Source organism: Pseudorca crassidens, chromosome 20 (assembly GCF_039906515.1).
Source record: "Pseudorca crassidens isolate mPseCra1 chromosome 20, mPseCra1.hap1, whole genome shotgun sequence".
Classification (NCBI taxonomy): Eukaryota; Metazoa; Chordata; class Mammalia; order Artiodactyla; family Delphinidae; genus Pseudorca; species Pseudorca crassidens.
Window position 1 is genome coordinate 2,755,351 of NC_090315.1, and position 18,076 is coordinate 2,773,426.

General features: G+C 43.3%; 1 protein-coding gene and 1 pseudogene across 2 annotated transcripts in view; both read right to left on the bottom strand.

Moving 5' to 3' along the window:
• The window catches only part of LOC137215632 (zinc finger protein 551-like), a 50,731-nt gene extending 38,354 nt beyond the window's left edge, over nt 1-12,377 (bottom strand). Inside the window, exons 1-2 of one of the 2 annotated variants that reach the window (XR_010939356.1) lie at nt 12,026-12,377; nt 9,272-9,383 (exon numbers count right to left, since the gene is read on the bottom strand). The gene's annotated coding sequence lies outside the window, so the exon portion shown is untranslated. Of the gene's footprint in view, nt 1-9,271; nt 9,402-12,025 lie in introns of both variants that reach the window. The other variant, XR_010939355.1, reaches the window with a different exon arrangement.
• On the bottom strand, nt 1,569-9,253 carry LOC137215646 (zinc finger protein 154-like; annotated as a pseudogene).
• Nucleotides 12,378-18,076: the final 5,699 nt, after the last annotated feature.

Here is an 18,076-nt window from a genome sequence, read left to right on the forward strand (position 1 = left end):
TAGTTGTGGCATGCGGGCTTAGTTGCTCTGGGGCATATGAGATCTTCCCGGACCAGGGCTTGAACCTATGTCCCCTGCATTGGCAGGCGGATTCTTAACCACTGTGCCACCAGGGAAGTCCCACACCTCGTCCACCTTAAATTCCTGCTCCAACCCACCAATCCCCAAGATAGACCAGGAAAATGGGTGAAAACTACAAAGCAGGGCTTTATTATATTATTAAATGTCTAACTTAGGAAAGTGATGAAGTGTGTTAATAATGCAGATAAATCTATAATGCAAATTAATTGTGTATGATAAATATGAACATTACATTGTGTATAGCATACAAATTTGCAAAAATTAATTTATTTTATTTATTTGGCTGCGTCGGGTCTTAGTTGTGGCATGTGGGATTTTAGTTACGGCATGCAGGATCTTTCATTGCAGTGCGTGGGCTTCTCTCTAGTTGTGGTGCGCAAGCTCTAGAGCACGCAGGCTTAATTGCCCCAGTGCATGTGGGATCTTAGTTCCCCAACCAGGGATTGAACCCAAGTCCCCTGCATTGGAAGGCAGATTCTTAACCACTGGACCACCAGGAAAGTCCCCAAATTTGCAAAAATTAAGAAATATTTTTCCGGAATTGAAAACAATTATTCCATAAAGGAAAAGAATCACTTATGTTATTCAAGGAGTAAAACGGGTAAAATTCCAATATATCTTTGTTATTTCACTGTCCTATTTGTGAAAAGGAAATAGCCCTAACTCATAAAGGAAAACAGCCTAAATGATATGAGCACACACTTTACCAAAGACATACAGATAGCATATACACATCCGAAAAAATGCTCATCATGAATCCTTAAGGAAATCCAATTAAACCAACACTGAGATAGCATGACAAACTTATTAAAAGGGCTAAAATTGGGGACTTCCCTGGTGGCAGAGTGGATAAGACTCTGCATTCCCAATGCAGGGGGCCCGGGTTCGATCCCTAGTCAGGGAACTAGATCCCACATGCATGCCACAACTAAGAGTTCACATGCCACAACTAAGGCGCCTACCTGGCACAACTAAGACCTGGCACAACCAAATAAATAAATAAATATTTTTTAAAAAGGAGGGCTGGGCTTCCCTGGTGATGCAGTGGTTGAGAGTCTGCCTGCCGATACAGGGGACGTGGGTTCATGCCCTGGTCCAGGACGATCCCACATGCCGCGGAGCGGCTGGGCCCATGAATCATGGCTGCTGAGCCTGCGCATCCGGAGCCTGTGCTCCACAACGGGAGAGACCAGAACAGTGAGAGGCCCGCGTACCGCAAAAAAAAAATAATAATAATAAATAAAATAAAAATAAATTTTAAAAGGAGGGCTAAAATTAAAATAATTAAACAAATCAGGATTCACTAGGATGTGAGGAAATGGAACCCTCATACACTGCTGGTAGGAATGCAAAAAGATAGTCATTTTAGATCAAAATTTGTTTAGTTTCTTCAAAAGTTAAATATTTACCTACCCTATGACTCAGACACTGCACTCAAAGTTATTGAAAAAAGATAAAATATATTCATTTTAAGAAATGTACACAAATGTTTGTATCACGTTTATTTTTAAATTGTCAAAAATCTGGAAATAACCCAAATGTCCATAAATAGATGAATGAATAAATAGCGATTTATCCAAATATAAGATTACTCAGCAAAAGAAAAAGGTTAAGTATTCACATAATGTCATTGATGAATCTCAAAGTAGTTATACAACATAAAGTAAACCTGGAAAAGGGGTAAATATTTAATGATTCCCACCATATAAATTCTACAAAATGCAAAGGTATCAATTTTAAGTGAAAGTAAATTGATGATTATTTGGAGGGAGGGAAGGGCAGGGCGAGATTATAAAAGGACATGAGGTAAATATACAGCAATGGATATGGCCATTATAACTATGATTGTAGTTTCACAGGTTCATACCTACAGCAAAACTTATCAAATATTATACTTTAAATTATGTATATAAGAAAATATATAAAGTTTAATTCAATGTAAATTATACCTTTAAATAAAGCTATAAAAAATGGCTTTACATTTCACAAATCTGTGCATCCCTTTTAAGAAAATAAATTTGGGAATGCTATAATGACCACCATGTCTCTCCTCATGCCCTCTGAGAATCAGTCTTGCCTCAGTGGAAGCCAACATTGGTGAGCAATGAAGGATGTTTCCAACCATGTCAACAGGAATACAGACTGGGCCACAAAGCTACATCCCAGGACTACAGATCTCCATTTTCACTACCTTTGTGTTCCCGCCTCTGCAGTAACGGCCTTAAGGAGAATATCAGTGAGAGACTACAGGAATCCACAAACCTTTACATGGGAGACCAGTGGTCAGCTTCCCGGAGCACACTGGGATGGTGACTGATGCAAACTGTGGGGACCTGCCAGGTTGTAAAGGTAAAACGTCTTTGGCCATAGAAATTGGCAGTGACTTAAATTTGGCAAGAGCCCTGAGCAGATCAGAGAGTATAACAAGCCACACATGCTTTCATATAACTCAAACTTACAGGGGATCTCCTAACTGTGAACATTTGTACAACACTGAGTTCAGATATATGGCTCCTTTAGTGCCATTATAATCAACAGGACAATCGCACATTTCCTAAAAAGCTAAGGCCTTTACACAGTGTGAACTCTTTGATGTTGAAAGAAAGTAGTTTTTTGCTAAAGGATTTCCCACATTCATTACTATTACAAGGTGTTTCACCAGTGTGAACTTTCTGATGACGGTGAAGTCTGGAGCTGAAGGTGATAGATTTCCCACATTCATTGCACTCATAAGGCCGGTCTCCAGTGTGAACTGTCTGATGATCATGGAGGCCAGACCTAGCAGTACAAGATTTCCAATGTGCACTGCACTCATAAGGCCTATCTCCTTCGTGAACTCTGATGATAACGGAGGTTTTTGCTATAGGTAAAAGACTTCCTGCATTCATTATACTCATAAGGCGTTTCTCCAGTGTGAACTCTCTGATGATAACAGAAGACAGACCTATCAGTAAAAGACTTCCCACATTCAGTGCACGCATAAGGCCATTTTCCAGGGTGAATACTCTGTTGCTGAGTAAAGATAGAGCTATAGCTAAAAGACTGTGCACATTCACTGCACATGTATCATTTTTCTCCAATGTGACCTTTTTTGGGATAAACGAGCAAAGATTTGCAGCTAAAGGATTTTCCACATTTGCTGTACTTGTACTGCCTTGCCCCAGTATGAACTCTTTCATGTTGACTGAGGGTTGAGCTCCACTTAAAAGATTTGCCACATTCACCACACATGTAAAACCCTTCTATAGTGTGGACTTTCTGATGCACAACATACAAGCATTTGAACCTGAATGCTTTCCCACAGTCCTGGCACACAAAACACTGTCTTCCAGTGTGGACACCCTGGTCCTGATCAAGTGTGTTTTGGGGGTTGAAGGCTTTCTTGCATTCTCCCCGAGTATAATGAATTTTTCTTCTTCGACAAGTCACCCCACACACAGAGATTTTTTTTGGCTTCTCCCGGGAGTGAGTGGCCTGTTGCTGGAGGTGTCCTGACAAGACTAGGAAGTCCTTCCCAAGCTCCCTGCAGGTAAAAACCTTCCATGACTCCTGGAAATTGCAACTCTTCACAAGTGAAACCTTGTCTACACTGCCTAAGAAGGGTTTTTCTCCCATGTGCTGCTTCTGGTGTTGTTTGCTTGCTCTGAAATAAAAACATTTTTCACATGCCCCACACCTCGAGTTTCTAGCTGTGTTGTGTTCCCTGCTGCTCAGCCAACTGGAAAATGACTCTCAAGACTGGACCACAGGGCTTCCCTGGTGGCGCAGTTGTTAAGAATCCACCTGCTAATGCAGGGGACATGGGCTTATGCCCTGGTCCGGGAGGATCCCACATGTCACAGAGCAACTGGGCCTGTGTGCCACAACTACTGAGCCTGCACTCTAGAGCCCACGAGCCACAACTACTGAAGCCCATACGCCTAGAACCTGTGCTCCACAATGGGAGAGGCCACCACGGTGAGAAGCCCATGCACCTCAGCTAGAGAAAGACCGTGCACAGCACCTCAGCTAGAGAAAGACCATGCACAGACCGTGCACAACAACGCAGCCAAAAATAAATAAATAAGTAAATAAATAAATATTTTTTTAAATAAAAAAAAAAAGACTGGACCACACTTCTGACAGGGGTGGGTCTTCTGGGAAAATGGAGCTGGACTGGGAGTTCTGGCCTGTGAGATTCCTACAGAAATGCTTTGTTAAAAGGGTACCTCTGCATCCTGTGCTCCACAGCAGCAACCTGAACCCAAAGAAATACTGGTGAAGTATATGTTGACATTATAGGAATGGGGCAAGCCCATCACAAATGTGCATCCATCACATCTAGGCATGGGTCCAGGGATACTTTTGAAGACAAGCGGGTTGAACTCTGAAGAAATGACTGCTGTGCATTGCTGGGCTCCTAAAGTCACCGAATGGTGGAAACCCCACCAAGGGAAGGACACAAAGACAGTGTATAACAGAAGGAACAGAGGTAGGGTTTACAACTTACTCCTCTGTCATTGGCTTCCTACAGAACCATTCCTGTTGGTTGACATGAGGCTGTGTAGAAGAATGTGAATGTATCCATCCCATGAAAATCAACTGTAACAGAGTAGATACTGTTGAAAGTCAATATAAGGATATATGCACACCTCCAAGCACAGCATGTATGGCCTCATGTTGGAGAACACTACAGGGAGACCTGTCAAAGAAATGGTTGAGATGTGGGGTTTAGAGAGATGGAGATTACTGCTGGAAAGAAGCCAGAGCGGAAATGATAACTACTAGAACTGACAAGTTGGCAAAGTATCAAAAATGTGGAAGAAAAAATGGCAATGGGATGTGGACACAGGCAATGGAAACAAAACACTGGTTGAATGGGACAGATGTCTGGTATGGTCTTACACACAGCCCTGGTGTCACACCCTCACCAACTGCCATTCACCAAGGCCAGGCTCCCTCTGAGCCCACTCTTCCATGACTGGAGTCATGTCTATCCTGTGATGCACAAAGGATTCTCCCCCCAACTCCTAGCTGAGCAAGTACCTGGGACACATGATGCAAGTCCTAAGAGAAAAACAGCACAAAAGAATGGCCAGGGGGCTTCCCTGGTGGTGCAGTGGTTGAGAGTCCGCCTGCCGATGCAGGGGACACGGGTTTGTGCCCCGGTCCGGGAAGATCCCACATGCCGCAGAGCGGCTAGGCCCGTGAGCCATGGCCGCTGAGCCTGCGCGTCCGGAGCCTGTTCTCCGCAACGGGAGAGGCCACAACAGTGAGAGGCCCGCGTACAGCAAAAAAAAAAAAAAAAAAAAAAAAGAATGGCCAGTACTGTCCCAGAGCAACTCAGCACAAAAAACGACCAGAGAAAAGAGATCTATGTGAGTGATGCCAGTGAGATGACAGAATAAGAGATACTAGCATTCATTCCCCTTCCAAAAACAATTAGACAGCTATCAATGAATAAAAATAGCCCTGGGGTGGATGTGGGGTACAGCATAAGTGTCCAATTAAGACAAACAGCAACACAGTGGAGCAAAAGAAGGAGAATAACTGCACAGAAAGGATCGCTGGGAAAACTGGCTTAGCAGAGATGGCTGGATGGTTAGGATCAAAGTACGTAAGTGAGAGCTACTTGTGTCAGCCACTGGGCTTGTGCCATCATGGTCCCTAGTGGCCTGCTCTGTGGAGGACCCTTGCAGGCTTTGTCACTGACAACAAAGAACCCCTCCGATAGCAGCAGACTCCCCAGTTTTCACATTAGAGGATTCTGTAGAGTTCATCAGCATGGATTCCAAAGGAAATCCCCTTAGCCATAACATCCTCAATGGGAGAAAAGGAGATCAGTGGATTCCCAGCAGTCTTTGTCACCAAAGACTCCAAAAGCCATTGCCACCACTGCATACTACTGCTGCCATGGTCACTGAGGACCCCTACAGTCTTCACCACTCTGATCTCAGCTGACAGATCTGCACAGAGACTATATTCCCAGGGTCTTCACTGGAGTCAACACCACAATACCCCACCCAGCCAGCACCCTTGCATTCACATGAAGGTGAAGCTATTTCTCTAACCAAAATTTACCCCAAAATGTTGAAAGAAATGACTGATTCACCACACATACACACATCAACACAAGGATAAAAGAAACATGAAAAACAAGGAAACATGATACCATCAAAGGGACATAATAATTTTCCAGTAGCCAACCTCAAAGAAATGGAGATCTACGAACCACCAAAGGATTCAAAATAAATGTTTTAAGGAAGCTCAGTGAGGGGGCTTCCCTGGTGGTGCAGTGGCTTAGAATCCACCTGCCAATGCATGGGACACGGGTTCAAGCCCCGGCCCAAGAAGATGCTACACTCCATGGAGCAACAAAGCCCGTGCACCACAACTACTGTGCCTGTGCTCTAGAGCCCATGAGCCACAACTACTGCAGCCTACACGCCTAGAGTTCGTGCTCCGCAACAAAAGCCACTGCAATGAGAAGCCCGCGCACTGCAATGAAGAGTAGCCCCCACTTGCTGCAACTACAGAAAGCCCGTGTGCAGAAACGAAGACCCAATGCAGCCAAAAATAAATAAAATAACTTTTAAAAAAAGGAAGCTCAGTGAGCTACAAGAGAACACAGATAGATAACTCAACATGATAAGGAAAATGATACAGGAAAAAAACAAGAAGTTCAGAGAGACAGGAATCATAAAAAAGAATCAAACAGAAATTCTGAAGTTGAAGAATACAACAAATGAAAAGAAAAATGCAACAGAGTATCAACAACACACTTGGTCAAGCAGTGGAAAGAATATGTGAACTCAAACACAGGTCATTTATCATCCAGCCAGAGGGGGGAAGAAAGTGAAGTCAGCATAGGTAAACTATGGAATACCATCAAGCAAAACAATATTTGCATTACTGGAGTCCCAGGAGAAGGAGAGATAGAAAGAAAAAGTGTCAGAAAGTTTGAAGAAATAATGTCTGACTTCCCAAGTCTGGGAAGAGATGTGAACACCCAATTCATGATGCTCATAGGTCCATGTACAGATTCATTCCAAAGAGGATATTACCAAGACACATTATAAACAAAACTGTCAGTAAACAAGCAAAAAAACCCAAACAGAATTTTGAAAGCACGAAAAGAAAAGAAACTTCTTCACACAGGGAACCCTCATAAGGCTATCAGTAGATTTTTCAGCAGAAATCTTGCAGCCTAGGAGAGAGTGGGATGATATACAGTTGGTTCTCTGAATCTGTGAATTCTAAACCTGCAGATAGAGAGGGTTCACTCTGTTCACTGTACTATGTCATTTTATATAAGGGACTTGAGCATCTACAGATTTTGGTATCCACACGGGCTCCTGGAACAAATATCCTGTAGATACTGTATTCAAAACACTGAAGAAAAAAACTGTCAAACAAGAATATTTTACCTAGCAAAGCTGTCCTGCACAATTAAAGAAAGACTTTAGACAAACAAAAGCTGAGGGAGTTCATTGACACTCAGCCTGACTTCTAAGAAATGCCAAAGGGAAAAGAGACTACTTAGTCCTGGGCCTTGCACATTTTTCTTTCTCTCCATCTGAACTCAAGGCCTCTGTTGCAACCATGCTCCACCAGATCACTGGTCAGGCCAAGAAGCATCCTAGCTTGATCCCCCTCTTTGTATTTATTACAGTAGGAGGTACTGGAGCAGCATTGTGTGTCTTGCACCTGGAATTGTTCAATCCAAATGTTAGCTGGGACAGAAAGAATAACCCAGGGAGTTCCCTGGCAGTCCAGTGGTTAGAACTTGGCATTTTCACTTCTGTGGCTGGGGTTCAATCCCTGGTCTAGGAACTAAGATCCCACAAGCCGCCCAGCATGGCCAATGAGGAAAAAAAGAAAGAATAACCCAGAACCCTGGAACAAACTGGGTCCCAATGATCAATACAAGTTCCACTCAGTGAATGTCGATTACAGCAAACTGAAGAAAGAAGTTCCAGATTTCTAAATGAAATGTTTCACTATAATGCTTCTTAGAATGAAGGTCTTCCAGAAGCCATCTGCACAATTTTCCACTTAACCAGGAAATATTTCCCCTCTAAATGCATGAAATCACATTGTTGTTTTGTGTTGGGGTTTACAGTGATTAATAAATATCTGAAACTTGAAAAAAAAAAGCCAAAGGGAGTTCTTCAGGCAGAAATGAAAGGATAATAAATAGAAACATGAAAACATAGGAAAATATAAAACTCACTGGTAAAACTGAGTATGTAGTAAAATTCAGATTACTATAATACTGTGTTGGTGGTGTTTAAATCACTCAAGTATAAAAGTTAAAAACAAAAGGATTAAAAAAAAGGATTAGAATAATTACAGCCACAATAATTTGTTAATGGATACACAATATAAGAACATGTGAACTGTGACATCAAAAACATAAAATGTGGTGGTGGCAGGGAGAGTAAATTCTGAATGGTGTCAGGAAAACTGGATATCCACAGGTAAAAAAAAAAATGAAACTGGACCCCTGTCTTATACCACTTATAAAAACTAACTTGAAATAGATTAGAGACTTAAATGTAAGACCTAAAAACGTAAAATCCCTTAAAGACAACCTAAGGAAAAAGTTCTGTGAAATTAGTCCTAGTGATGATTTTTCTGGATATCACCAAAGCACAGGCAATGAAAGCAAAAATAAACAACTAGGACTACACCAAATGAAGATACTTCTGCATAGCAACGCAACAATCAACAACAAAAAGAGGCAATCTACAGAATGGGAGGAAATATTTGCAAGCCATTATCTGATAAGATGTTACCATTCAAAATATACAAGGTATTCAAAAGACTTAATAACAAAAAAATAGAGTTAAAAAATGGGCAACGGACGTGAAGAGAATAATACAAACAGGCCACAGTTATATGAAAAATGCTCTTCACTAATAAGGTAGACTTCATTAGGCTCACTACAAGATTATATGCCTCAAATCATTACGTATTAGAGATCAGTACAGCAGATATTAAGCTACAAAAGAAAGGAGAAAGCAGTGTAAACAACCCAGCCCTGGCTATGACAGCAACTACTCAGAAAGCTAGGCAAGGAAGCAGTTCCCATGGTCCATATGTGAGAAGAAGACAACATCCTCTGAAGAAAATGAAGGGAGGAAAGAAAGAGCCTAGTCCAGGTCACTGGGAAGAGTAAGGAGGAAAAAAAAAAGAGTAAGGGACTTACTCTTCAGCGAGGATACAAGTGCAGAGTTCTCCAGCATCACTTCGAGGTACAGGCATCTCTGAGCCTCATCAAGGAGGCCTCATTCCTCCCAGGAGAAGTACATGGCAATGTCCTGAAAGGTCACACCACCCTGTCATGATTAGTACAAATGAAACTACGAATATTCTCTGAGAACCCACAATCCAACTCCTCACACATCTCCACAATCATCCTCTTTCAAAGCTCCCCACCTCAAAGGAGATACCAGGCCCTGGTGCCACTGATGCCCATGCTCTCCTCAGGGTTCCATTGATTACTGTGCTCAGCAACAAAAGATGGAGGGGCGGGGGGCCGCAGCAGCACATAAATGCCATCTCAGCTCTGGGCCTGCCAAGCAATTCCCTTGGGGCCTTCCAGATTGTGCCTCCAAGACACAAATTTGGGCTCATGTTTCACCCTTAAGGCCCCAACTCCAGGGCCTGTGGACCATCAGCTCACAATTCTCCCCTTGTGCACATCATTGTGTAGACACATCTCTCACACCTTCAGACCCCACAGTTGCACTTCCCCAGCTTTGCCACCTTCCTGCCCCACACCACAGACATCTCCCTGGACTCACCCATGTACTTGGCAAACGGCATCCAGAAGAGTGCTTGAAAATTACTAACATGATTTAGTACAACCCCAATCCTCTGATGCATCCCACAGCCAGGTAAATTCTCAATGCTGCTTTGATGATTGATGTTGCCTGTGATCTTTGTTTCAATATTAACCACCCAGAGCCACATGTGAATTTCAGATATCCATGACCCTCTTCCACTTCCATGCTGCACTTGCTGTCCATTCAGCCACCACAACCTTCTGCTGTCCACCCAAACTTCATTAAAAGCCCAGTCCCACATGCCCGGCACAGTGACTCTCCCAAGCCCATATTCGCCCCAGACCTTATTCACTAGCAAGAATGAAACATCCTACAACCCATCAAAGCTCACCACCAAATCCTGGTGAATTCATACAATACTGAATTAGCAGGAGCCCTGCCTCAGTGTCATCTTGTCTCAATTACTCCTATGCCTCCTGGACATAGGAGCAGCTATCTCCAGTCCATTCATCCCATGGAAGCCTTGGCTACTTGCTAGATCAACCACACCATTTCCACTATCACCCCTCTCCCTAATCTCTTTTTGTGAGGTCCAGCAACCCCAATAGTGTCAAGGAAGAAAACTACTCCTTAGTATGCAACCTAGTCCTTCTGACTCTCCAATAGCGTTGTCACTAAAACCTGCATTCCCTTCCTAAACAACATCCACAGCCCCACCCTGGTCTACATAATAGCCACCACTTTTGGAAGTCTCCCTCCTGAAAGCCTTCTCCAGATTTCCAGACCTGTGTGTCCAACTGCCCACTCCACTAACTGTTCTCTGAAACTTTTCAGAGTCTTAACAAGACCAAAACAAAACTTCTGACGTTCCTAAGGAAAATTAACCTACCACCAACTTTTCCATCCCAGTTTGTTGGAGCTTCCATCCTTTCAGCTGATAGGATGAAAAACTCTAGGGTCATCTCTGGCTCCTCGTTTTTCTCCCTCACCTACACCATCCAAAGTCTACTCAGCTCTTTCATTAAAAATGGACCTGGAATCTAACCTTTTCTCCCACCTCCATGGTCATAACTCTGGTCCATCAACACTCATCTGGATTATAGCAGTAACCTCCTCCTGAATTCCCTGCCACCTGCCTTAACCCCATAATCTCTTCTCCACCGTGTAGCCAGGTGGAGCCTTTTAAACCTAAATAAGACCAACTCCTTTCTCTTATACAAATCTCCCATTATCTCCGTAATAGATGCCAAGATTCTCAGGCAGCCACATTACAGGCCTGATTCTTGATTCCCTGCTCTTTGTTCTTAACAGAAAGAATGGAGACCTACTGTACCCTGTTCCCAACTCAGTCACACTGAGCATTTGCTCATGCTGCTATATGTTCCTGAGATAACTCCCACACCATATGTTTACACTGGTTGCCAGAAATAGGAACACCACTATGTTACTGATTGGCCTGCATTGGGGTACTGCCAGGGTCCCCACAGGCAAGAGACAGGAAATCAGCACGGGAAGTGCCTCAAGACACCAAATTTCAGACACTATACCGCTGATGTCAGGACTAGTGAGGGCCTGGGACATGCTCTCTTTCCTTGTGTAAATTCCCTAAGTTCTTTTTTAACCTCCAGAATATGTGGGAAGAGGAAGGAACCATGGCTGGGTTCCATGTGCACAGGACTCCCCCGTATCCCCACCCAGCCCTGGAACCAGGTGACTTCGGATTAATTTACTAACCTCTGTGTTTCAGTCTTCAGAGCTGCGTATTACCAGATCTCTGACCCTGGACAAGGACTCTACTTATCTGTGCCTCACTATTCTCATCACGCACATTCCCGACTGTTCCCTCTCTGAGCAGCTTTTTGGTAAACTTTTAAAACCCTAATATAGGGGCTTCCCTGGCAGTCCCGTGGTTAAGATTCTGTGCTTCCACTGCAGGGGACTTGGTTTCTATCCCTGGTTGGGAACTAAGATCCCACATGCCAAGTGGTGCGGCCAAAAAATAAATAAATAAATAAAACCCTAATACAGACTGTGTCCCTCTTCCATTCACAACTCTCCATGGCTCCCAAGTCCCTCTGTTTGCCAATCCAGGCGTGACTCCCCCTCACACTCATTGTCCCCTAAAAACAAAGGCTGGACCCCAAGTTTTCAGAAGCCTCCCGGCTCAGTCTTACCTCAAAGCCTTTACACATGCCGGTACCTCCGCCTGTAACCCTCTCCCACGCGCCATCACACTGTCTGTGAGAAATAGGGACCCCCATCTTCCTGGACACCGCGGCCTGGGCTGCGGGCACGTGAGCAGGCGCCCCGCACTCGGGTCTTCCGTGTCTGGTGGGGTGAGGGCGGTGAGGACCCGCAGGACGAGCGTTTACCTGAGGTGGGTCCCTCAGCGCCGCTGCCGCCATCGGACTCTGTGGGCAGAGCGGGGCCGGGAGCAGCAGTCCCTACCTCTACTCAGAGATCTACAGCCTCTGACACGGTAAACAAGTCCGAGGGAAACAAAAGTGGCCTCAACCAGGAAGTAGCCGGTAGTCCAGCCCTGACACGCTTCCTAAGACCGGAAATGCCCCTGTCCTGGTCTTTCATTGGAGCAACACTGCTCTACTTCTGGTGCAGTGTGTTCTGGGCAATGTAGTTCCCATAACTCCACAGGCCGGCGGGAAGGGGCCCTCCTCATCTGCCCCCGCGGAGCAAAAGCCCTAGGCACCTCGAGGGACGCTGGGAAAAGGCGTCCAGGCTTCAAGAGTGAAGGGAGGGGCTTCCTTTCCTCTTAAAGGGGCCGAAGGCGGACTGCAGGGGAGTGTTGTCTGCAGTTCTTCAGCACTGTAAAGTATTTAGAGATGTAGGTGGGGAAACTTTCCTCTACCCAGTTTTTACCTTTTCAGCTCAAGCTCTGTAACAAAAGGCAATAACAAGAGAAAAACAAACAGGAGTTTATTGACATGTTTATACATACATGAGAGAGACAGGGTTGAGTAACTCAAATAATTGAGTTAGACACAGGGAGATGTGAGGGCTGACATCTGCAGGCAGAAAGAACCGCGGCCTTAGAAAGGACCGCAAGTTTGGAGAAGGTGCTCCACTGTTACCGCTAATATAAATAATGTTTGTAAAATTCTTACCTAATAAATAATTTAGGACATTAAAAAAAGAAAAAGAAGTGGCTTAGAATTCAATCTTATATAACACCTTCGACAAAGAACAATACATTTTAGGTGTAACAAAAGAAAGGAAAAAGTACTTGAGTCGCTAGGGATGCCAAATAATGTGGGAAAGTAACGTTGGGTAAGAGCTAATCTTAAAAAAAAGAGACAACAGGCCCCAAATGGAGTCACTTGTGCTAAACGCATGTCAGCATAGCAAGACTTAATATCGAACCTAACTGCAGTTTTAGCTTCTCCTAAGAATGTAATCTTAACCAGTCAGTCTGAATTTCCTGGCCAGCACTAGTGAGGTAATCTGCCGGCTAGACGCTTTTTATCTCCCAAAGGAGAGTGCTCTTCGTGAAATAATCTGTTGACCTTAAAAATAAAACAGTTAGGGGCTTCCCTCGTGGTGCAATGGTTAAGAATCTGCCTGCCAGTGCAGGGGACACGGGTTCAAGCCTTGCTCTGGGAAGACCCCACATGCCACGGAGCAACTAAGCCTGTGCACCACAACTACTGAGCCTGCTCTCTAGAGGCCGTGAGCCACAACTACTGAGCCAACGTGCCACAGCTCCTGAAGCCCAGGCGCCTAGAGCCCGTGCTCTGCAACAAGAGAAGCCACCACAATGAGAAGTCCGTGCACCACAGTGAAGAGTAACCCCTGCTCACCGCAACTAGAGAAAGCCAGCACACAGCAACAAAGATCCAACGCAGCCAAAAATAAATTAATTAATTAAAATAAAATAATAAAATAAAACAGTTATTTTACCAGCAGAAATGGGTTTATTCAGAAATAGCAGAGAATTATAAATCGGAACAAGCAAGCAATGGCAAAAACCATAGGCAAGTCCAACAAAGGAGAGGGATGTTATTTTACAGAAAAAGGGAGGAAGTCAGGACATTATTTTGAAAGAAAGTCTATTGGAGAAAAGAGAGTTTAGGGTAATGAGTGTTTCTCATTGGTGGAGTTGCTGGGGTACTAGGTTTCTTGTAGTAGATGCGATGTACATCTTTTCCTGTTGGGGCCTGTAACTGATGATTCTTTCCTGTTGATGATTCTTCTGTTGGAGTTTATAATTGACAATTCTTCCTGTAGTTGATGTTCAGTGGTACTTCTTGAGAGCTCCCCTTCTGGCCGCTTGACCACATATTAGTGAGGTTTCCCTTTATCAATATTCACAAATTCGTTCTTTATGACCTCCTTGTCTCACCCCCCTCTCTGCCCTTAAAAATCTTTCCTTTTCTGTAGCCCTTTGGAACTCCTTTCTAATCGCTAGATGGGATGGTCCCTGATACATGAATCATTCAATAGAGCCAATTAGATCTTCAAATTTAATCAGATGAATTTTGTTTTTTGCCACTAGTTAGCAAAGTTTGTTATGTAAATTCCTCTTGTGTTGTCTCCAGGCTAATAAGGGTCTAAAGTTGTCTCTTGTGATTAATTTTTGTCCTTTGTAAATTTACGTCCTGCTCTTAGGCAAATAGGAGGAGAACACAGTGCCTTTCTTGCATTAACTGCTTCTTAATTTCCTTTAGTTCAAAATAAATATGCCAAAAAGGCATATTTTTGGGTAAAATGAAAAGGAGGTCATGTTTCAGGGATGGAGTCATATTTTCACAAAGAAACTAAATAAATGATCAATAGGAATGGGCAAAAGACCTAAATAGACATTTCTCCAAAGGGGGAAAAAAAATTGGGCTGGCCAAAAAATTCGTTCGGTATTTTCTGTAAGATGGCTCTGATTGTGCTTAGTTGTCTTTAACTTCATTCGAAACAATTTTGTTAGATTGTATAATGAGAGCTGTCGTATCAGAGTGCATTTAAAGAAAAAAACATCAAAATTGGCGAATTGTTTTGCAGCCATTTTAATATTGAAGATGGAAGAAAAAAGCAACATTTTCGGCATATTATGCTTTATTATTTCAAGAAAGGTAAAAACGCAAAGGAAAGATGTGTGCAGTGTATGGAGAAAGTGCTGTGACTGATCAAATGTGTCAAAAGTGGTTTGCAAAGTTTCGTGCTGGAGATTTCTCGCTGGATGATGTTCCATGATCAGGTAGAACACTTAAACGTGATAGCGATCAAACTGAGATATCAAGAACAATCAACATTATACCATGCAGGAGATAGCTGACATACTCGAAATATCCAAATCAAGTGCTGAAAGTCATTTGCACCAGCTTGGTTATGTTAATCGCTTTGATGTTTGGGTTCCACATAAGTTAAGTGAAAAAAACCTTCTTGAGCATATTTCCTCACATGATTCTGTACTGAAATGTAACGAAAACATTCTGTTTTTAAAACAAATTGTGACGGTCAATGAAAAGTGGATACTGTATAATAATGTGGAATGGAAGAGATCATGGGGCGAGCAAAATGAACCACCACCAACCACACCAAAGCCCGGTCTTCGACCAAAGAAGGTGACGTGTATATGGTGGGATTGGAAGGCAGTCCTCTATTATGAGCACTTTCCAGAAAACCAAATGATTATTTCCAACAAGTACTGCTCCCAATTAGACCAACTGAAAGCAGAACTCGACGAAAGCGTACGGAATTAGTCAACAGAAAACACATAATCTTCCATCAGGATAACACAAGACCACATGTTTCTTTGATGACCAGGCAGAAACTGTTATAGCCTGGCTGGGAAGTTCTGATTCATCCGCCATATTCAACAGACATTGAATCTTTGGATTTCCATTTATTTTAGTCTTTACAAAATTCTATTAATGGAAAAAAATTCAGTTCCCTGAAGACTGTAAAAGACACCTGGAACAGTTCTTTGCTCAGAAAGATAAAAAGTTTTGAGAAGGTGGAATTATGAAGTGGCCTGAAAAATGGCAGAAGGTAGTGAAACAAAAGGGTGAATACACTGTTCAATAAAGTTCTTGGTGAACATGAAAAATGTCCTTTATTTTTACTTAAAAACCAAAGGAATTCTTGGCCAACCCAATACACATGGCCAATAGACAAATGAAAAGATGCACAACATCCTTAGCTATGAGAGAAATACAAATCAAAACTACAATGAGGTACCACCTCACACCAGTCAGAATGACCATCATTAAAATGTCTACAAATAATAAATGCTGGAAAGGGTGTAGAGAAATGGGAACCCTCCTACACTGTTGGTGGGAATGTAAGTTGGTGCAGCCACAATGGAAAACAGTATGGTGGTTCCTCAAAAAACTAAATATAGAACTACTATATGATCCTGCAATCCCACTCCTGGGGCATATATCTGGACAAAACTATAGTTCAAAAAGATACATGCACCCCTGGGCTTCCCTGGTGGCACAGTGGTTGAGAGTCTGCCTGCCAATGCAGGGGACACAGGTTCGTGCCCCGGTCCAGGAAGATCCCACATGCTGAGGAGCAGCTAGGCCTGTGAGCCATGGCAGCTGAGCTTGCGCCTCCGGAGCCTGTGCTCTGCAACAGGAGAGGCCACAACAGTGAGAGGCCCGCATACCACACACACAAAAAAAAAAGATACATGCACCCCTATGTTCACAGAAGCATTATTCACAATAGTCAAGACATGGAAACAATCTAAATGTCCAACAACAGATGAATGGATAAAGAAGATGTGGCATGTATATACAATGGAATACTACTCAGCCATAAAAAAGAATGAAATAATGCCATTTGCAGCAACATGGATGGACCCAGAGATTATCATACTAAGTAAATCAGAAAGAGAAAGGTAAATACCATATGTTATCACTTATATGTGGAATCTAAAATATGACACAACTGGGCTTCCCTGGTGGTGCAGTGGTTGAGAGTCCACCTGCTGATGCAGGGGACACGGGTTCATGCCCCGGTCCGGGAGGATCCCACATGCCGCAGAGCGGCTTGGTCTGTGAGCCATGGCCACTGAGCCTGCGCGTCCGGATCCTGTGCTCTGCAACGGGAGAGACCACAACAGTGAGAGGCCCGTATACGGCAAAAAAATAAAAAATAAAAAATAAAAATAAAATAAAATAAAATGTGACACAACTGAACCTATCTACGAAAGAGAAAAAGACTACCAGACATAGAGAACAGACTTGTAACTGCCAAGGGAGAGGGGGGATGGGGGAAGGAAGGAGTGTGAGTGCGGGATTATCAGATGCAAAAAATTATATATCGAGTGGATAAATCACAAGGTCCTACTGTATAGCACAGGGAACTATCCAATATCCTGTAATAAACCATAATGGAAAAGAATATGAAAAAGAATGTATATATATGTATAACTGAATCACTGTCCTGAACAGCAGAAATTAACACAACACTGTAAATCAACTATACTTCAATTTAAAATAAATAAATAAATGGACTTTCCTGGTGGTGCAGTAGTTAAGACTCCGTGCTCTCAATGCAGAAGGAAAGGGGTTCGATCCCTGGTCAAGGAACTAAGATCCCACATCAATCAATCAATCAATCAATCAAGAAAATGTAAAATGGTCCTAAGGATTCTGAAGTAAAGCAAAAATAAAACAGAGGAGACTAGAGAGTTTGGGGCAATTCCCCCTCCCCTGCCCCCACACCTCACGGCTTGCGGGATCTTAGTTCCCCGACTAGGGGTTGAACCTGGGCCCTTGGCAGTGAGAGTACGGAGCCTTAACCACTGGACCACCAGGGAATTCCCTGGGGCAACTTTAGAAGAGGCAGCCTGGGAAGGCCTCTCAGAGGAGGGAATACAGAATGAGTCTAGAGTGAAGTGAGGAAGGAAGCCATGTGGATGACAAATGAATAAAATATTCAAGTCCTGACAGTGATATGGCTACAATGAGAGAAACACAGGGCTTCCTGGGCATTTACATCCAAAGGGACATTTCTACACACTATCATCACTGAACAATTTAATTGATTCACTTTCCAAATATAAGTAATTGTCTTAAACAGGAAAATAGATTATTACAATCCAGTTCCTCTTGCCGTTAAACACATGGCAACTACAAAGGTAAATCTAGTGATGTTCTCAGTTCCCGGCCTGTCCTGCAACCTTCTCTGATCTAGCAGAGCAGTGGTCATTCTCAAAATTCTTATCTTGCCCATCTTTGCCCACAAGCTCAACCCTTCCTCTGCCC